The sequence below is a fragment of the Mustela erminea genome, chromosome 2, assembly GCF_009829155.1.
Source record: "Mustela erminea isolate mMusErm1 chromosome 2, mMusErm1.Pri, whole genome shotgun sequence".
Classification (NCBI taxonomy): Eukaryota; Metazoa; Chordata; class Mammalia; order Carnivora; family Mustelidae; genus Mustela; species Mustela erminea.
In genome coordinates, this window is record NC_045615.1 from 85,772,869 (window position 1) to 85,795,592 (window position 22,724).

A 22,724-nucleotide genomic window follows, 5' to 3' on the forward strand; every position below is an offset into this window, starting at 1 on the left:
CCTTCCTCACTTGTTAGTTTTAGAGTTGAGTTGACAAAGGAGAATTTCAGGCCAGGGAGTAAAAAGGACTCTGGAGATCAGGTATGGACAAGAGTTTAGCTGTAAGCTAATAGCCACTTTTAAAAAGTAGTGCATCTATCAGCCATGTTAGGGAGGCCATAAGTCCAAAATTCCGAGAGACATCTATCTCTAAGTGAATTGGCAAAATCATCAGTTGTAGAGCTGTATTATCCCCAGTACCTGATAGGTGCTGGGGATAATACCTAGTAGTACCACTGGCTAGTACTGGATAGTACCCCAGTATCCAAATAGGTGCTGGGAGGTGCTGGGCCTTCCTTTTGATATCGTACCCAAAAGACAAAATATTTCCTTTGAATATCAAAGAGATTCAGCTTTGTGAATCTACCACATAGTCTCACTTACTGAAAAACAGAAATCTGAATTTTAAAGAGATTTTTTGAAAGAACCTCTGTTCCAGAAAGATAATTACATCACAGGGCCTCTGACACTGAGACTTCAGACTTGATAACCAACAGCACATCAACTATATTAAAAAAAAAAAAAAATGAACATCAGAGAGTAGAGGTGCTCATGCTAAATCTCCATTTACCCACTGGTGGCAAATGATAGTGGAGTTTGACCAATAGCAGCTTTCTATCTGCAGCTCTTTCACTGAGATAATCCTCTCTGGCTAATCCCCATATGGCCTGGTAAGTACAAGCATGTAATACATCACTTCCTAGTTTTCATTCAAATGTAGAAGCAAGGAAAGTATTACATGGAACTGGCTCAAAGATCTCCATGTTCTGGATTCAATGATTCAAATATTTTCATGTTTCTGTACACCTAGGCCTTTTCTGGGTGAGGACAACTGGCTTTAAGGTAAAGAATGATCAATGATCCTTGAAAGTTAGAGGATTTGGGCAAGATTTAGTGACATCTTCTCTGGAAATATTTACTTGCGTTATGAAGGGTAATACAAACATCTTCCCACAGGAGTTGGAGGCTCCTATAAAACTTCGTAATTTCATGGTTCTCCCTGTGTAGGTGTAAACTCCTGTACTCACAGGCACATCTCATTCTCATTGCTTGGCTCTTGCAGAATTGGGCCATAAGAAATAGGAATAAGGTCTCCATATATTTTCCTATATTTTAATGTTATATACTATAATATTTACATTTTACATATGTACATATATATGCACATATTAACATATATGGAACAATGGCATACTACTTCCTAAGTTGCAAGTAGGATGACTTCTCAGATATGAAATCACAATTATGGACTTAAATTCCACAAGGACACATTAGCTTTCTCTCTCACTGTTAACCCTGTCTAAATGTATCAGTTATACTGGCCATCTCCCCTACTTATGAGTATGAATAGGATGGTTGCTTGAGTGTTTGTATTTAGTAGAATCATGAAAGTTTGAGTCTCTTCCCTCTTCCACAACTTTTCAACCTTTTTCTTTAAAATGCTGAGGTCAGAATAGAAAAAAAAGAATCTGAGGGTGCAGAAAGAGAGCTAATATATGAGATATATTTAGTTTCATTCTTTTGCACATCAGGGAGAAGTATAAAATATTTTTCAATGAAGTACTATGTTTAATAGAGTACTCTATGTCCATTGATAAGAATTAGTTTAAAATAAAGTAACCAATGCATACCACAAAATATTTAGCAAAAGTAGAAGAAATAATGAAAGTTTATAACTAATGAAGAGGTTAACAAAATATATTTAAAGGAAGAAGAGCAAATTAAAGAATCTGTACACAGTAGGTGTTGGCAAACTATGGTCCCTGGGACAAAATCAAACCATGGTCTGTTATTGTATATCACATGAGCTAAAAATGGTTTTTATATTTTATAAGATGGGGAAAAAAAGGAAGGAGAGGGGAAAGAGGAGAAGGGAAATGGAACAATAGGGGGAAAGAAGAGTTAGAGGGAAGAGGGGGTAGAGGAGGAAGAAAAACCACTACAACTGAGACCATATATAGTCAGCAAAGCATAAAATACCCACTGTCTGACTCTGTATAGAAAATATTGGCCAACCCTTGGGGTACTGCAAGGTAATATTTTTGAAACATACAGGCACATAATAAATACTCTAACATTGTACACTTAACATATATATCTAATTTTCAAAATGTATACATGATTTTAGAAGGACACATCAAGCTCAATACCTATTTTATCAGCAATAACTTCATGTGAACCTAACCAGAATTTTCTTTCTAATAATATGAAAAGTGAATACAAATATTCTTTAACAAATCATTATTTAAAATACACTTGGGATGTCTGTGTAGCTCAGTTGGCTAAGCAGCTGCCGTCAGCTCAATTCAAGATCCTATAGCTCAGGGACCAAGCCCCATGTCAGGCTCTTTGCTTAGTGGGGAGCCTGCTTCTCCCTCTCCTTTTGCTTGCTACTCTGCCTGCTTGTGCTCTCTCTCTCTCTGTCAAAAAAATAAATTAAGTCTTTAAAAAAATTTAAAAAAAATAATATAGTTACATTTTATGTACTTTTCCATAATTTTTTCCTTAACATTGTCTTATAGAAATACATCTTTCAATTAATATACAATTAATACGTTAAACATTGATTTACTACAAAACATATATCAAACATGTATTTTTCTAATCTTGATTCTTTTTTTTTTTTTAAGATTTTATTTATTTATTTGACAGAGAGGGAGAGATCACAAGTAGGCAGAGAGGCAGGCAAAGAGGAAGAAGGAAGCAGGCTCCCCGCCCAACAGAGAGCCCCCCGCTGAACAGAGAGCCCAATGCGGGGGCCGATCACAGGACTCCAAGATCATGACCTGAGCCGAAGGCAGAGGCTTAACCCACTGAGCCACCCAGGCGCTGCTCAATCTTGATTCTGTTAATAATGATTCAGGTGTTTTTTAGTATAGACTATTGTGTGTGGGTGTGTGTATATGTGTGTGTTTTAATTGGAACAATAGGGCAATAAACAAATGCCTGTATTTCTGTATTTCTAATATTGCTGATGTTCTTTATATTGCATAGATCACCAAGAGTCAAATTTCTAGTTTTTATTATTTATTTATAGTGTTAAATTTAACAGTTATTGCTGCATTGCTTTCAGTGCTGAATATAACAATTGTAATAGTTTACATTTCCCCAGCAATGTATGAGAGAGACTCAGTTAAACTCTAACAGATATTTTGTTATTATTCTTTTTATTTTTACCACATTCACTCTGATTTATAAAATGTAGTTTTTCCTCTTTTTTTTCTCTTTTTAAAGATTTTATTTATTTATTTGACTGAGAGAGACACAGTGAGAGAGAAAACACAAGCAGGGGGAGTGGGAGAGGGAGAAGCAGGCTTCCCACCAAGCAGAGAGCCCAATGCATCTTCTAGTCTTCTAGACTATAAACATATATAGTGCTTTTTTTTTTAAATTTTTTTTTAAAGATTTTTATTTATTCATTTGATAGACAGAGAGAGATCACAAGTAGGCAGAGAGGCAGGCAGAGAGAGAGGGGGAAGCAGGCTCCTCCACTGAACAGAGAGCCTGATGTGGGGCTCGATCTCAGGACCCTGAGATCATGACCCGAGCCAAAGGCAGAGGCCTAAACCACTGAGCCACCCAGGCACCCCTAAATTTTTTATTTTTTATAAACATATATTTTTATCCCCAGGGGTACAGGTCTGTGAATCGCCAGGTTTACACACTTCACAGCACTCACCAAAGCACATACCCTCCCCAATGTCCATAACCCCACCCCCCGTCTCCCAACCCCCTTCCCCCCAGCAACCCTCAGTTTGTTTTGTGAGATTAAGAGTCACTTATGGTTTGTATCCCTCCCAATCCCATGGAATACTATGCAGCCATCAAAAGAAATGAAATCTTGCCATTTGCAACAACATGGATGGAACTCGAGAGTATCATGCTTAGCAAAATAAGTCAAGCAGAGAAAGACAACTATCATATGATCTCCCTGATATGAGGAAGTGGTGATGCAACATAGGGGCTTAAGTGGGTAGGAGAAGAATCAATGAAACAAGATGGGATTGGGAGGGAGACAAACCATAAGTGCTTTTCTTTTCTTTGAATAGCTTTCCAGTGGTATTGGAAACTTGAAACATCAACAATTAGCTAAGGATAAGCTAAAACCAAAATAACAGTGAAGACATAAAGAACCTGAGTCCATATTGACACTCAAGAGTTATTGAATCATTCAGTTCTAGAATTGTCTATATTACATTTGCCATTTTTGAAATAAAGTATTTTTGTATTGTTGAAGCTATTTTAAAATGGTATTTCTGTAATCTGTGAACGAGATCATACTAAATGAAACACATCACTAGAGTTCAGCAATGAAGCTTGTATTGTTATTTAAAAAAGAATAGCAGTATTTTATTTCTAACTGGTAAAATCTGCTTTACATGGGATATAAATTATTATAATACCTGTACTTTAAAAAATTAATTAAAATAAACCATTTTTTCTTAAAACAATAAGATAAAATGTTTTCATTTTTATATTTAGGACATTATGTATAAGTGTTAAAAATTATGCAAAGCATAGTCAGAAGAAAGAAAAATATATATAGTATTCAGAGAAAAAAACAAGTGTGTAGATTTGTCAATGTTATTAATAACAGAAATACACAGTGGAATTGTTTTCAAATTGGAAAAATCAATACAGTTAAAATAGTGATTTTGATTAAAAGATAAAAATATTTTTATCTTTATCACACTATGATTGGCAAATTTCTCTCGAACAGGACAAAGAAAGCAATAAGTATAAAGGAGAGAAAAAGATTTTCCAATGGTACTTCATAAAATTTAAAACTTAATTTCAGCAAGAGATAGCATTTACAATAACTGGGAGAAGATACTTACAATATATATATATGTAAAAAAAGCTAATATTGACAACATATAAATAGCTCTGGGAAATGGATAAGAAAGACCCAATACAAATAATCAAGATACTCAAACAGATACAATTCCAAAATATTTCAAGTTTCCAGTAAGCATATGAAAAGTGCTCAAAGTAATTTCTCCCAAGTTAAATAAATTTAAAAAAATAAAATACTATTACAAACCCAAAATGGTTAAAAATAAAAATACTGGAAGCGTTTAATAATAGTAAAGATGTAAAGCAACTGGGAATCTCATAAGTTGCATGTATATTAATATAAATCAGCAAAACCACTTGGGTAACTGGAAATATTTATCAAGCCTTAAGGATATGTTTACCCTATGATCTGTCAAATCTGCTTTTCCATTTATGCCTCTGGTGGGCAGAATAATAACCCCCCTTCCAAAGGGGGAGAAAAAAAAAGGCCCATGAATATGCTTACTTTACATGGCAAAACAGACTTTGCAATATGATTAAAATAAGGATCTTGAGATGGATTATCTGGGAGTGCCCAATGTAATCAATGTAATCCAAAGTGTCTTTATAAGGTTGAGAGAGTTAGGAGTGACACAATGTGACTCATTGTTTGCTTTAGGATGGAAGGACAAAGAGCTAAGGAATGGGGACAGCCTGTAGAAGCTGGAAAAGGCAAGAAAACAAATTTTTCCTTACAGCTTGCAGAAAAAATGTAGTATAACCAACACGTTCATTTTAGCGCAATGGGACACATTTTGGTCCTCTGACTTCTATCAATTAAATGCCTTGATCTCTGTCCTCTTGTTCTAATCATCATTCTGTGGAGAGCCATCCAGCAGATGCAAGGAGTCACGTAGACGAAAATGCCTGAAGATTAAGGAAGTGAGAATGATTGGCTAGGTAGGGTATGGGTGCGCTCGTGGCTGATGCATGAACAGCACCAGGAGCCAAGAGAGAAATGCATGATTACTGCTTGAGAACAATAGAGCCCTCTGTGGTTACATAAGGGTTCACGAGGAGACCGAGTGCACAGGGCAGTGACTAGATAACTGGGCTGGACCGCCTACATGTATATATTGCCAGAACTTGCTTGAGAGAGTAGTAGAAGTAGAAGTAATAGTAGAAGTAGAAGTAATAGTAGTAGTAGTAGTAGTAGTAGAGACGCTAATAGAAACCCTAATAAAGAAGTTTGCTCCTCATCACGTTTGCGGGTCGTTCTTGCTGGCGAGAGCGACACATTCTTTATCTAGTTCATCTCTAGTTTCACCTACTGTTTGTTGTGCTTTGGTCAATGACCACTCTTCCCAAGCTTAACTGTATAATTCTCTTTTAAAATAATTTAATTCAGTAAGTCTAGTTGGTGCAACCAGATTCTTACTGCCTTGGATTAATCCCAAAGAGAGCTGATGTTCACAAACTAAGACATAAAGAGTTTATTTATATCATACCACATCAAATTTCCTTAATTAACATGATGATTTTCTTTAAAACACTGTTTATTTTTCATAGCTTTCAGAATTTATTTAGCATTTCCTTACATGAACGAAGGTCTAAGTATTAGAAGCTTAAACATTGCAATTCACTTCATTTGGATTTGCCAATAAACTTCATGGCTGTTGTAAAAATAAAATTTTACTCTTGTACCTGCTCATATAGGACAACTCTGTGCCATCTTTCTGTTGCACCAACATGTTTAGATGATGGCAAATTTATAACCCTCTTCCAATGAAAGCCATGTGTTCTACTGCATAATATTTTATAATCCATTCCAGATCATTATAATGAAAGTTTCTTTTCATAAAAAATGTTATGCCAAAGTTTAGGTTCTTTGTCTTCTAACTCTCTGTCATTGAATTCTGCCTTAATTGCTGATGTTTTCTATAATATGCAAAATTCCTCCTCAACATTGATAATGAACTCATTTTATGTTCTTCAAATTTTACCCTATTTTACACATTAGGCTGATAGCCTTTCTTACACTGAATATATTAAGTCTCCTATTTTATCTACTTTGATGATGTAAAATAAATTTTGTATTGTAAGCTAGTAATTAGAAATAAATTCCACCAAGAATAAGAACTAAAAGTAAACATTTGCCATTATCATTACGGTAAGCTATTTTCCCCTGAATATTCACTGCAAAAGATTCCTCTCAATGAGTGATTTTTTTTTTTTTTAACTTATGGGCACAAAGTAGATTTTTTATCTCAAAGGAAACACTTTGAGAAACACTGACATATATCACATAGGTTAACTTACACATTTCTTTCTACAAGAGTAAATAAACATTCACCTCATACACTGTTGTATTAAATCCTGAAATTCCTATGTGTTAACAAGTAAACACAGTTATTGATATGAATGACGAGTGATTTGTGTTTAAAAAAAACCCACAAAAACCTATAACTTTGAATTTATTTTATGTAAATATCATATTCAACAAAAGGAGAGAGCTTCAAAAAGCAGTTTTTTTTTTTTTAGTATAACAAGTCATTGCAAACTTATTAACTCTATAATCAGTTACATATCAAAAAATAGATTCTGTGATTTTCTCTTAGAAAATAAAGACACTTCTTTTAGAAGTATTATTTTTAAAATAATCTCTTCTTTCTAGTTGACTATAATTCAGCTTTTAACTTCTATATGACTATAGGTAATGAACTTGAATTGCCTATTCCTTATTGAATTATCTATGATATATATTTGTGCATGTCCTGCATAATAAAGTTTAACATTTCAATATTTCCAAAATATAACACAAAACAACTTAATACAGCATCTGCATTTTTGAATTATTGGCATCTTAGATACTTAACACATACTAATATCTGTTCATCCTAACACAGATAGTAGTGTCAAGCCTTGATATAAATGAAAAATGCCATCATCTATATCAGTATATTTGTGTATCTATACATGTATGTGTGTTTTATACATCTATTAAACTCTATACTCTGTCTTTTCTTCTGCCTAGCTATCTTCTATCTCCCTATCATCTATCAATCTAATCTGTCATCTATTAACTATCTTTTACTATCATCTATCTCATCTTTCTGTCTATCCATCCATATACATCTTATAAAAAGACCTTATATTAGAAAATATCACAAAATTCATTTTTGTCAAATATCATCTATTATTAGTACTGGTTACAATAGAATGAATATAGAAAATTGGAGCAATCTGTAGTTTCCCAGTTTTCTAAATTGGTTGCAGCAGTTAACTGATAAATAGGAGGATAGAACATGTGTATTACCTTTAGTCAGCTCTGAATTATAGAAAAAATCCTAGATTCTAAAAGATCAATTATTTAATTACCTAATAAGACACACCACACTGGAATTATATTTAAATTGGAAAACTTTTTTGTTTGTTTGTTTTAAGTTTTTACTTAAATTCCAATTAGTTAACATATAGTGTGATATTAGTTGTTTCAGGAATAAAAGTTAGTAATTGACCACCTACACATAACACCTAGCATTCATCACAACCAGAACCCTCCTTAATAGCCAACATCCATTTAACCCATTCCCTGCACTCCCCTCCCCTCCATCCACCTTCAGTTTGTTCTCTACAGTTAAGAGTCTGTTTTACAATTTTCCTCTTTTTTTTTTTCACCCTTACATTCATCTGTTTAATTTCTTAAATTCCACATATAAGTGGAATCATTTGGTATTTGTTTTTCTCTGGCTGACTTATTTACTTAGCGTAATATACTTTAACTCCATCCACATCACTGCAAATAGCAAGATAAGATTTCATTCTTTTTGATGACTGAGTAATAGTCCTGTGTGTGTGTGTGCGTGCTCTTCCTTTTTTAAATAATTTTCTTTTTTTTAAGATTTTATTTATTTGACAGGCAGAGATCACAAGTAGGCAGAGAGGCAGGCAGGGGTGGGGGGAGCAGGCTCCCTGCTGAGCAGAAAGCCAAATATGGGGCTAGATCCCAGGACCCTAAGATCATGACCTGAGCCAAAGGCAGAGGCTTAACCTGCTGAGTCATCCAGGTGTCCCTGTATTACATCTTCTTTATCCATTCATCTGTCAGTGGACACTTCAGCTCATCCATAATTTGCTATTGTTGATAATGTTGCTATAAACATTGGGGTTTATGTATCCCTCTGTATCAGTATTTTTGTAACTTAGAGTAAACACCTAGTAATGCAATGGTTGGGTTGTAAAGTAGTTCTATTTTTAACTTTTTGAAGAACCCCCATACTGTTTTCCAGAGTGGGTGTAGTAGATTTGCATTCCTACAAAAAGTACAAAAGGGTTCCTCTTTTTCCACATCCTTGCCAACATCTGTTATTTCCTGTGTTGTTAATTTTAACCATTCTGATATATGCAAGGTGGTATCTCATTGTAATTTTGAGTTGTATTTCTCTGAAGATGATGATGATGATATTGAGCATCTTTTCATGCATCTGTTAGCCATTTGTATGTCTTCTTTGGAAAAATGTCTAGTCATGTCTTCTGCCCATTTTTAAGTTGGATTTGTTCTTTGTTTTTTGTGGGTTTTTTGGGGGGTGTTGAGTTTGGTAAATTCTTTATAGATTTTGGACACTAACCCTTTATCAGATATGTCATTTGTGAGTATCTTCTTTCATTCCCTAGGTTGCTTTTTAGTTTTTCTCATTGATTCCTTTGCTTTGAAAAAGGTTTTTATTCCAAATAGGTTTTTTGTTTGTTTGTTTGTTTTTAGTTTTTTTGCTTTTGTTTTGTTTTGTTTTGCTTTTGCTTTTGCTTCCCTTGCCTGAGGAGATGCAACTTCTAGTAAGAAGTTGCTATGGCTGATGTTAAAGAGGAAACTCTCTTGCTTTCTTAATGAGCCCCTAAAGTTTACTTTCTGGCTAAGCTTTCTAATGGATAAAACACCGTCTGATATTTTAACCTGTTTTCCACTGTCACATTTGAATAACAACCACTAAACTAAATTTTATCAAACGAAATTGAATTCACTATTTTTATTATAATGTAGAAGAATTATTGCCACGACATTGCCTCAGTAATGTCTCAAAAAGAGGAATTTGGTAAAAGGTTTGTAGAGTTTGGGGGTTTGAACGTGAGGTTTCCAGGGCAGATCACAAACTAATTAGGACTGGGCAAGTTTCCTAATAGAGTATGTAAGATTGTTGAACTCAGTAGGGTGAAAAATGTTGAAAAGGATTGTGATGAGCAAATTTTTGTCCTGAAAAGTGAGCAGTTTATTAGCTAAGGAAACTGTTGTCAAGAATAGAAAGGTACTCGGCCAAGTGAATGCATAATTTGCCTACAAATTTTATTTACCAGAACTTTTTACAGCAAACAGTGATTATTATCTGATCTTCCTGGTTAAGAATTCTCAGAGCAAACTGTTAAGTGATGTCAACATAGGTCACCTCAGTTCTTATTTCTGTTAGTTGAGTTTAAGTAGATCATCTCTTTCTGTCATTCATTCATTCTTTATCTGAAACTGAAATTTCAGGCACCATTTTCTAGGTATGTACTCAATTCAAATCTGCACTGCTGTTTGAAGTGGTAGACTGTATATCAAGTTCCCCATGATGACTGTTTGAGCATCTATAAACAACAAATATTCCAGTTCTATTTGTCTATTTGTTGGATTATCTGGGTTTTTTGGGGGAGGGGGTAGGGAGAATTACTTTTTTTTTTTTTTGTCTGTGGCTGTACAACAGTATTTAAGACTTAATGACTGAAGTGTATATCTAAGCTAATTACCCTATTTTCTAAATACTAGAACAATTGGAGGAAGTTTTCTTATTTGATATAAATCTGTTTAAGAAACATTCATTTTACTAATTTCACATTTTTATTCAAAATTTTAGTAGCATGAAGATTGAAAAATGATCTCTCAGAAAAAAATATACCAAATTCTTGACAAATGCCTATTGAGATTTACTTTGGGAAACTAAAAGAACATCGAAGTATTTATATATTTACTGCACCTTGTATAATTCTAGTGGTCTTGGAAGTAATGTCCATACTGTAAGGGTCTTGTTTTAGTCATGAAATGGCAACATGTGACTATTCTGGCTTTCTGAGACTTCCTATATCAATTGAGTCATATACTATGAATTTCTCCCTATCTCGTATAGGTTTTATAAAATCTTTCAGCGATGACTCTTTCTTTGTTCATGCTAAAACTAGACTTGAAGTCACAAATGTCTTGCTCTGCTTTTAAGCAAGTTTAACTTTAAGAGGACGTTGGATTTGGGATGTTTCTGATTGACCCAGGGGAAAATAAAAAAGGTTAAAAGAGAAGATGTGAATTGAGGGTAATGGTAGATTATAGACTGGGAGGGGAAATGGTGGAATGAAAAGCAGGTTCCAGTTATATTCTGAGGATATCTTAAGGCTATTAAAAAATGGTATGATATGAGTTTGTTTTGGAAACTTCTTCATAATGAAAATAAAGGATGTTTAGGTTATTGATCCCTTTTTTTCTGTGTTATCTTTCAAACATTTTCATTCATATCAAAAGTCCATCAGAAAGGACGAATACCCAACTTTTGTAGCAACATGGACGGGACTGGAAGAGATTATGCTGAGTGAAATAAGTCAAGCAGAGAGAGTCAATTATCATATGGCTTCACTTATTTGTGGAGCATAACAAATAGCATGGAGGACATGGGGAGTTAGAGAGGAGAAGGGAGTTGGGGGAAATTGGAAGGGGAGGTGAACCATGAGAGACTATGGACTCTGAAAAACAATCTGAGGGGTTTGAAGTGGTGGGGGGGTGAGAGGTTGGGGTACCAGGTGGTGGGTATTATAGAGGGCACGGATTGCATGGAGCACTGGGTGTGGTGAAAAAATAATGAATACTGTTATGCTGAAAATAAATAAATTAATTAAAAAAAAAGTTCTCCAGTGTTACCACTGTAATTCCAGATTATATTTGGTGACATCATGCCACTTAGAAAAATATAAGTTTATAGAAGCATGAATCCAGGCCAGAGATGGCAAGGACTTAGCCTAAAACGAATCCAGCACTTTTGGTCATATATGTTGCTTGCCTCCTTGGTGTCTTGGCTACAAACTAATGATAAGCTGTCTAAAATTTCAGTATACCCCCACTCCCCAATTTTAAATACCAGTAGAAAGGATATTTAGGGAGGAGATCTCTCCTGGAATCAGGTTCTCACAAAGAAAAAAAAAAAAAGACAAAAATATGTAAATTTTCAAAATTTTGAGGTGAACCGAATGTAGTATTTTTCCTAAAAATAAAGATTCCAGTCTGAAAAAAACTTTCTGACCTTGTTATCATTAAGGCCAGCCTAAGAGATGTTTGTATCAGATCCTAACTTGTACTCTGCCTTTTAGACTCAAAGCACAAAGAGATTAAGGGAGACAAATATTAATAAGTAACTCATAACATGGCAGATTTTTATTCAGAAGACTTTTCAAATGTTACTGAGTAAACAATCTTCTCACAAAAGAGAGTTCCTCATTTTTTCCACACAAAATAAATTCAATGTTCTGCATCTCAGTGAAAAGGAATTAGAGCTTAGATGAAACAGTGGACCTACCTTACCATCATGGTCAGAGAGACCTGCCTTTTAATGATAGGAGCAGTGATTGGAGCAATGTCTGCAGGCCATAGAACATCAGTGATCAATGACAGTCATCAGAAGTTAGGGAGAAGTAAGGAAGGATCTTCTCGGAGACCTTAGAGAGAGCATGGCCCTGCCAACACCTTCACTTCAAAATTCTAGTCTCTAGTACCATGATAGAATAAACTTATTTTTTAAGTCGCACAGTTTGCAGTAATTTGCTACAGTAATACTAGGAGACTAGTATAAATATAAGAAGTTTTCTGAAGCAAGCAGTAAAATTATTTATTGGATTTGTTGATTTTTACTCATATTTTCTGAAGCAATAATTTTGTAGAACAAACAGTTAAATCACATTGACATAGGTGTCCTCAGATCTCAATCCCCAAAATTGTTATGTTGAAGCTGATAGAATTAGTTCTTATCAACTATCTTGGCATCATATGTTTGGATAGATTATTGCATCACTTATTAAACCTGATAATCAGAATCATATAGAAAGCGTAAATGCACACACATACAGACACACACACAGACACATACACTTTCCCAGGACTCACCCTCAGATACGATGAATGACAATGATACAGTGGCTTCTTTTCCAAATGTAAAAGATTCCTTGAAATCAGAGATGATAAGCAGGTTTTATTGATTAACTTATAAAGTATGCTTTTACCAAGAATCAATCATAGGCTGTTTTTAAATAATATTTTTTCATGCTCCAGCAAAGTCCCACTTTTTACAAAAACTTATTTATAGCTTCCCTTCTAGTTGTTTTATTTCTATGAGACATCATAATTAAATGTACTTTTATACATACACATATATCTATCTTATGTATATATACAGGAAATTAGATAATGAGATCCAACATGAAAAATGTATCATTTAAAGTTTCTCCAGAGCAATGAAAATATTTTGAGTATGTTTCTAAATTGTGATTTTATAGAGTGTATTAAATAATTGATTTGACCCATTCTCTTTAGGCTTTGAGCTACTGGATTCATAGGAAACTCCTAAATTTATAATATTTCCACCATTTTCCTATTATTTATTTATTTATTTATTTGACAGAGAGACACAGCAAGAGGGGGAACACAAGCAGGGGGAGTGGGAGAAGGAGAAGCAGGTCCCCTGCTGAGCAGGCAGCCTGATGCTGGGCTAGATCCCAGGACCTTGGCTTTATGAACTGAGCTGAAGGCAGACACTTAAGGACTGAGCCCAGACACCCCTCCTGCTATTCTTCATACCTTGTATTTTGCACATACCATACATTTAGATAGTGATACCCTTGTTTTTGTGAAGGTAGTCTCCTTAGACATATCTTCTAAGTAGTCTCTTTTTAATCAATAATTTTACGCTGAGAGTCATAAAGCTCGGTATTTGGGGGCATCTTATTTTATCTAAATTGCTTATAATTCTTCATGTAGGATCCTCATCTCTTTGTTTCTCTTGCCACCAGTGAAACTCCTGTATCCACAAGTTTAATGGATGTGATAGCTAATAGAAGTACTGATCTTAAGTTTTAGCTCTATCTAAAATAAAATATTTAAGCCTCCCTCTTTTTTCTTCCTTCCCCTATGTTCATCTGTTTTGTTTCTTAAATTCCACATATGAGTGAAATCATGTGGTATTTTTTTCTCTCACTGACTTACTTGCTTCTCTATCTACATTGTTGCAAATGGCAAGATTTCATTCTTAATAGCTGAGTAATGTTCCATTGTGCATGCATGTATGTGTATGTGTGTGTGTGTGTGTGTGTGTGTGTACGTATATCACATCTTCTTTATCCATTATTAACTATAGAGAACAAATTGAGGGTTACTGGAAGGGAGACAGGTGGGGGATTGGCTAAATGGATGATGGGCATTTAGGAGGGCATTAAGGATGAACACTGGGTGTTATACGTAAGTGGTTAATCACTAAATTCTACTTAACCAATATTACACTATATGTTAACTAAGTATAATTTAAATAAAAACTTGAAACAAGAAAAAATAAGAGTATTTTTTTTAAATCAGTTTTTGATTTAAGGTGATTTAAGGTGAGAACCATTTTACATTCAAAAAGGAATGTAAAATGCACTCCTATCCCTTGCTTCATTGTTACTTCTTTTTAATCCTCTTAGGCTCTCTTTAAGACTGAGAAGTCACTCTTAATCTCACAAAACAAACTGAGGGTTGCTAGGGGGAGGGGGGTTGGGAGAAAGGGGGTGGGGTTATGGACATTGGGGAGGGTAAGTGCTTTGGTGAGTGCTGTGAAGTATGTAAACCTGGCAATTCACAGACCTGTACCCCTGGGGATAAAAATATATGTTTATAAAAAAAGTTAAAAAAAAAAAAAAAGAAATCCTTGCCTTCTCCAATGTAAAAAAAAAGACTGAGAAGTCCATATTGCCTTTCTAACTCTAAGATGATTCCCAATTTCTCTCCCCTATAAAATAAATTTTCACCACTTCCTAGTGAACAAGCAGTCTACCATTTTTGAGATCTGGGATTTTATGCTTCATATATTTTTGGAACTGGAGACCAGAGACAGCAAATAGAAGAACAAAAATAACAGATGTTCATTTACTTGGGCAGTGGAAGAGTGGAAGAAGGATATTTGGGTTGGAGCAGACTGGTAGAGAGAAACAAAGCTGGAAAATGTAAACCTTGCCTGATATTAGAGTGTCTTCTTCTACTATAAACAAAATATTCTTCAGGACTAGGAAGCTAACATTTCTCTCTCCTGATACTGTGCATTCTGAGTAAGAATTAGAGAGTCATATATTTAAAATAGTGATGGAAAAAGATGGTTGGAAAAAGAAGAAAACTTTTATTTGTAAAAGCTTGATGGCTTTGTAATTATGTTGGAGGAGGTAATTTGAAAGGATGGGATAAAAGAACACTGCTGTATAGGATAAGAATGCAGGTCCTAAAGCACTCAGTTTTGTGCTTGTTTTTGTTTAAACCACTTAACTGGCATCAGTATTAGAGAACCCCATGCATATCCTATACCTGAACTTGTAGCTGATATTGAACAAACATTAACCTGGGCAATCCTAGCCTAAATCAGACTACTTCCATGTGAACAAAATGCAAGAATTGATATTTTTAATGTAAGAGTATAAAAAGAGAGGTTATGATTTTGCTGAGAACAGTGTGAGAAGAAAACCTTATAGATTTCATATTTTTATAAAAGATTTTCCATCATGCCTGCAATCCACTTATTATAGACATAATAATTCACAGTATTTCCATGTTATGTAAACATTATTGAATATGTTAGATTAATTTAGTGGAGTGTTTGATTAAAATATTCAAGTTATGCATTTCAAAATTATAGTCAATAATAAAAGCAATATTTATATTTTATCTTATAATTAGTAATGCATATTTTCACAAACACAACCCTTAAGGTCTAACTTAATTACATGTGAAAATTAGTTTTTGCATATCAGTCTTTTTTCACATTACATTGTATGTTAGAAAAAATTGACTTAACTTTGTTTTAGTTCAGGGGCACCTGGGTGGCTCAGTGAGTTGAACCTCTGCCTTTGGTTCAGTTCATGATCTCAGGGTCTGAAATCGAGCCCCAGGTGGAGCTCTCTGCTCAGAGGAAGACTGCTTCCCCTTCTGTCTGCCTCTCTGCCTACTTGTGATCTCTCTCTCTGTGTGTCAAATAAATAAATAAAATCTTAAAAAACAAAAACAAAAACAAAAACATTGTTTTAGTACAAACTGTAAAAGAAAAAAGAGAAAAAGTATTGTTATTCTACTTGGAATTAGTGATTGAGAACTTTTTAAAGGTCTTGAATTTGTGAATAGAGAGACACAATTTTAAAATTGCTATTTTAAAAATAATCTAAAATGTTAACTGTCACTAAGCCAATTTTTAGTTCTCCAAAGCAGGTTTAAAGTAGTGAACATTTAAATTCTAATATTTAGTGCATATTTTTTAGGAAGGATGATAGGTGTAAGTATTTCATCTAAAACAAAATAGAACACTATTTTTAGCTGCTTGTCCCTATTCACAAAGCAACCCATATAATCAACTTCAGAACTTAATAATATTGCTTGAGTAATAGAAATATAGAAAGCAAGACTATAGAAAACCAAGTGAATGTAATAGTACACTTTACTTTTGCAATTGGACAGGTAATTACTATTTCTTAGGAGACCATAGTCCAGCAATTAAAAAATTTTAAATTAATTTTAGAAATCTTAATTAAAAGAAATTAATGGTTTTATTATAAAGAATTGGCAAAAAGACTTTTGTAGAATGATAGTAGCTTATTATTGGGTTTTACATTAAAAGTTAGGATATCTTTCTCTATAATTTAGCTGAATTTCTGATAGTTTAAAAAACTATTAATATATAATTTGAAAACACTTTGAAAATAGTCTATACTATTAATGTAGTATTCGCCATTTTAAAAATCCAGAGTATCTTTTTTTGAAACGTGTAAAAATAGCAAATGTAAGCAATACTTATTACAAAGATACTAATGTAGTATATATAAAGTATCAGTGTGTCATAATGTTATCATTATTAACTGATACTTCTATTCAAAAACAGTGTAGAAATTTTTATTGCTAAAATTTAATATGCTTTAAAATTTTACATACATACAAACACATTTTAATTGAGGTAACATTTACATATGGTGAAATAAACAAATCAAATGTATTAGTGAAGAATTTTTTGCAAAAAATACAAACCTATCAAGAAACAAAACATCTGTCAGCCTAAAAGCTACTCTGTGACTCTCCCAGTCAAAATTCCACTCAGAAAACACATACACTCAATTATTTCAACATTAGCTAGTTTTATTTATATTATAAATTCCAATAAATGCAATAATACAGTTTTTAATCTTTTAAAATTTGCTTCTTTTCAATGCTTTACATATTTATTCATGTTGTTGTGTATATCAATATTTTAGTCTCATAGCTACTGAGTATCAGTCTTCCATATGAATTTGCCACATTTTTATTGTTGATTCACCAGTTGATGGACGTTCTATAATGGTAAATGCTGCACATGCGATTGAGTATAGTGTAAATTTTAGCTATTGTTTTTACTGTTATTTATTTGTCAAGTTAGTTGATAATTGTTCAGATGTTTCAAAGCTGTTCTATGTTTTTTGTTTGTTTGTTTTCTCTTAGAATTCTTTCAAGTATTGAGATAAGGATGAAATAAATCTTTCAAATATAATTGTGTATTTCCTTCTCTAGTTCTTTTGGGTTTTGTTTTAGATATTTAGAATCTTTGTATTTGGGCAAATTGATTTGATTGGTAGATCTATATAAGTAATCAATTACTGCATCATTACACAGTGGCCCTTGAAACCTATTCTTGGGATTCCTTGTTTTGATGTCTGCTTCCCTAGTTTACTATAGTCATTCAGATTTTGCCATGATTAGTATTTCTACTCTACTACTGTTAATCTATTTTAATATTTATATATCTCTTATGATTAACATATTTATTCTTCCTTTTAAATGCAGTTTCATAAGCTTTTCCTTTTAATTGTGATATGGTTCCACTTATATTTAATGTTAGCTATTTACACAGTTTGGATTTGATCTACTGTCTTACTCTTTTTTTTTTTCTTGTTTTGTTTGACACCTCTGGTGTTCAGTTCCTTTCTTTTCCTTTTATTTATACCACATTTTGGGTTAATCCATTATTTCTTAGAATTATATTTTATTTCTTTTATTTTTTTTTCAGCCAAAGTTAATTGTGTGTGTATTAACATGAATTTATTCTATTTATTCTATTTATTTTATTCTAAGGCTTAAATATGCATTTAACCTAATACCATCTTTTTTTTTTTTTATTTATTTTTTTTTTTTTATTTTTTTTTTATTTTTTATTTTTTTTTATTTCCAGCATAACAGTATTCATTATTTTTGCACCAATACCATCTTTTTTGAAAGAATTTTATATTACTTCAGGTGAAAAGTAAGAACACTACAGCAATATACTTTCATTTACTTCATTAAGTCTTTGTAATTCCATCTGGTATTGTTAACTTTCTCCTGCAATAGTTTGAGATAGATTGATGTTAATTTTTCTGTTTGGTAGGATTCACTGGTGAAGTGATCTGGACCTGTACCTTTCTTTGTTGAGGGGTTTTTGATTACTGACCAATCTCCTTCCTCACTATTGACCTATTCCGGTTTTCTAATTCTTCATGATTTATTCTTGGTAGGTTGTATATTTCTACTAATTTATCTATTTCTTCCAAGTTACCATTTGTTGGCATATGATTGTTCAGAGTGGTTTCTTGGGATCCTTTGTATTTTTGTGGTTTCAGTTAATGTCTTTCTTTCATTTCTGTTTTTATTTATTTGAGTCATCTTTTTTTTTCTTAGTCTAGCTAAATGTCAATTTAGGTGATCTTTTCAAAAAACAGCTCTTGGTTTCATTAAACTGTTGTTTTTCTAGTCTGTTTCATTTATTTCTGCTTTGATATTCGTTATTTCCTTTCTTTGGCTAAGTTTGGGCTTGGTATTTTTTTTTTAAGATTTTATTTATTTATTTGACAGAGAGAGATTACAAGTAGGCAGAGAGGCAGGCAGAGAGAGGGGAAGGGAAGGAAGCAGGCCCCTGCTGAGCAGAGAGCCCGATGCGGGACTCAATCCCAGGACCCTGAGATCATGACCTGAGCCGAAGGCAGCGGCTTAACCCACTGAGCCACCCAGGCGCCCAAGGGCTTGGTATTTTTTTGTTGTTTCTATTTTTGTATTTTGTACTAGTTACTTGAAATGTGACGTTAGGTTGTTTATTTCAGATCTTTCTTTTTTCTTAATATAGGTATTCGCCATTCTAAACTTCCCTCTTACAAGTGCTTCTGCAGAATCCCATACATTTTGATATATAGTGTTTCCGTTTCATTTGTCTGGAGATAATTTTGATTTTCCTTTTGATTTTTTCTTTGATCAATGGTTGTAGAGGATTATATTATTCAATTTCCACATATTTGTGAATTTTTAACTTTTATTTCTGTTGAGTTCTAGTTTCAAATCTTTGTGATTGGAAAAGATACATCATATGACTTCATTCTTCTAAAATTTGCCAAGATTTGTTTAGTGACCTACTGTATAATCTATCATAGATAATGTTTCATGTGCACTTAAGAAGAATGTGTATTCTGCTGTTGTTAAATGGGATGTTTTGTATATATCTGTTAGGTCCATTTAGTCTAAAGTATAGGTCATGTCTAACATTTTCTTTTTGATTTTTAAATTTTTTTAAATTTAAATTCAATTTAGTTACAATAAAGTGTATTATTAGTAGAATTTAGTGATTCATCAGTTGCATATAACAACCAATGCTCAGGGGCACCTGTGTGGCTCAGTTGTTAAGTGTCCACCTTCGGCTCAGGTCATGATCTCAGGATTCTGGGACTGAGCCCCACATTGGGCTCCCTACTCAGTGGGAAGCCTGCTTCTCCCTCTTCCTCTGCCTGCTTGTATTCCTTTTTGCACTGTCACTCTCTGTGTCAAATAAATAAATAAAATCTTAAAAAATACCTAATGCTCATTACATTAAGTGATGTTCTTAATACCCATCACCCAATTAACCATCTCCCACCCCCTTTCTAGCAACCCTCAGTTTGTTTCCTATAGTTAAGAGTCTCTTATGGTTTGCCTCCCTCTCTGTTTTTATCTTATTTTATTTTTTCTTCCCCTCCCCTATGTCTGTCTGTTTTGTTTCTTAAATTCTATATATGAGTGAAATCATATGGCATTTGTCCTTTCATGACTGACTTATATTGCTTAACATAATACTTTCTAGTTCTATCCGCATTGTTTCAAATGGCAGGATTTCATTCTTCTTTATTATATATATATATATTATATATATATATATATATATATAATGTACACACATACCACATCTTCTTTATTCATTCATCTGTTGATGGATATCTGGGATTTTTCCGTATTTTGGCTATTGTTAACATTGCTGCTATAAACACTGGGGTGTGTATGGCCCTTCGAATCACTATGTATGTATCCTGGATAAATACCTGGTAGTACAATGGCTGGGTCATAGGATATCTCTATTTTTAACTTTTTGAGGAACCTCCATACTTTTTTCCAAGTGGCTATACCAGCTTGCATTCTCACGAACAAGGTGGGGGGATTCCCATTTCTCTACATCCTTGCTAACACCCATTGTTTTCTAAGTTGTTTATTTTAGTTGTTCTGACTAGTGTGAGGTAGGATCTCATTGTGGTTTTGATTTGTATTTCCCTGGTGCTGAGTGATGTTGAGCATTTTTTCATGTGTCTGTTAGCCATTTATGTATCTTCTTTGGAGAAATATCTGTTCATGTTTTCTGCCCATTTCTTGGCCATTTTTTGTTTGTTTGTTTGTTTTTTGGGTGTTGAGTTTGATGAGGTCTTTATAGATTTTGGATACCAGCCCTTTATCAGATATGTCATTTGTGAATATATTCTCCTATTCCTTAGGTTGCCTTTTAATATTGTTCCTTGTTTCCTTTGCTGTGTAAAAGGTTTTTTTATCCTGATGAAATCCCAATAGTTCATTTTTGCTTTTGTTTCCCTTACCTTTGGAGACATGTCTTTCAAGAAGTTGCTGTAGTTAAGGTCAAAGAGGTTGCTGCCTTTGTTCTCCTCTAGGATTTTGATGGATTCCTATCTTACATTTAAGTCTTTCATCCATTTTGAGTTTATCTTTGTGTATGGTGTAGGAAAGTAGTCCAGTTTTATTCTTTGGCAGCATATAGTTGTTGTTGTTAATCTATTGTTGTTAATCTATTCAGCCACCATACATCTTTTGATTGCAGAATTCATTCCATTTATATTTAGAATAATTATTGATAGGTAAGAACTTATAATTAGGATTTTTTTTTTTTCTGGATTTATTGTATTCTTTTGTTGCTTTCATCCTCTTGCTGCCTTCCTTTGTGAATTGATGATTTTCCTTAGTGGTACACTTCAATTCCCTTCTCCTTATCTTATATGAATCTACTGTACATTTTTGCTTTGTCCTTACCATGAAGCTTACCTTAAACATGTTACATATATAATAGTCTACTTTATACTGATAAAAATTTCAAAGGTGTATGAAGGTTTACTTTTTTACTTCCCCTTTTTACATTTTTTATGTCATTATGTACATATTTTTATTTTTGTACCTAATTGCTACAAATTTCTGTAGTTCTAGCTATTTTTAATACTTTTGTCTTTTAGCCTGTATACTAGAGTTAAGTTGTTAACAAATCACCAAATTATAGCATTAATGTGTTCTGAATCTGACTATATGCTTATCTTTAGCACTTTGTATGATGTTTGCATGTTTCTATTGTAATAATTAGTGTACTTTCAGCTTGAATAACTTTCAACATATTTTATAAGGCACATATAGTGGTGAACATGTCATCTTTTGTTTATTAGGGAAAATCTTTATCTTACCTTCATGTTTGAAAGACACTTTTGCTGGGTAAAGAGGTCATGGTTGGCATTTTCTTTCTTTCAGTGTTTTGAAAATATCATCCCATTCTCTGCTGGACTGTAAGGTTTCTATTGAGAAATCCACTGATGGCCTTATCTGGGGGGTGGGCTTCTTTTGTATGAGAGAGGGAAAATTCTGTCTTGTCTTTGTTTTGAGAGAGTTATATTATGTGTCTTGAAGACCATTCTGAACTGAAAATTTCAGGTAACCCATTAGCTTCATGAAACTGGATGTTCAGATTTCTCCTCATGTTTGGGATATTTCAGGCATCAATTATTTAAATAAACTCTCTACTCTTTTCTCCTTTGCTTCTCTTTGTGGAACTCCAGTAATACTTACATTATCTTGATATACTGAGTCTGCCAATGAGACACTTTTAAAAAGAAAGCCAGTGAAGTCTTCAGGGATTCTGTGGCAGCTGTGCTGGCTCTTGGTTCTTTCTTCAGTGGCAAAATCTACTGAATTTGTCAGCAAAGCAGGTTTCTGTGAACCACAGTTTCTTCCCCTGCCTGGATGCTATTAATAGTCCCTGCTTTCTTTTCTGATCTTAGCTGTCTTTACACATCTCAGTTTTACCAGTGTCGGAAGAATGAAACTGAAGTGGGACCTTGTGCAGTGTCCTGACATGCTGAATATGCTGGTCACTCATCCTGCTTTTCCATTAATGGAGACGAATACCCTTCTTAGCTGGAAAGCTTCCTCTTGGCACTGAGCAATGTCATCTTGGGGGATAGGACGTTGCTGGGAAAATGAAGCTGCCTCCTTCTCCTCTTGTGCAGTAATTCTCACTTTTTTTTGGTACCATTGTATTGCTAAAATTTCTTAA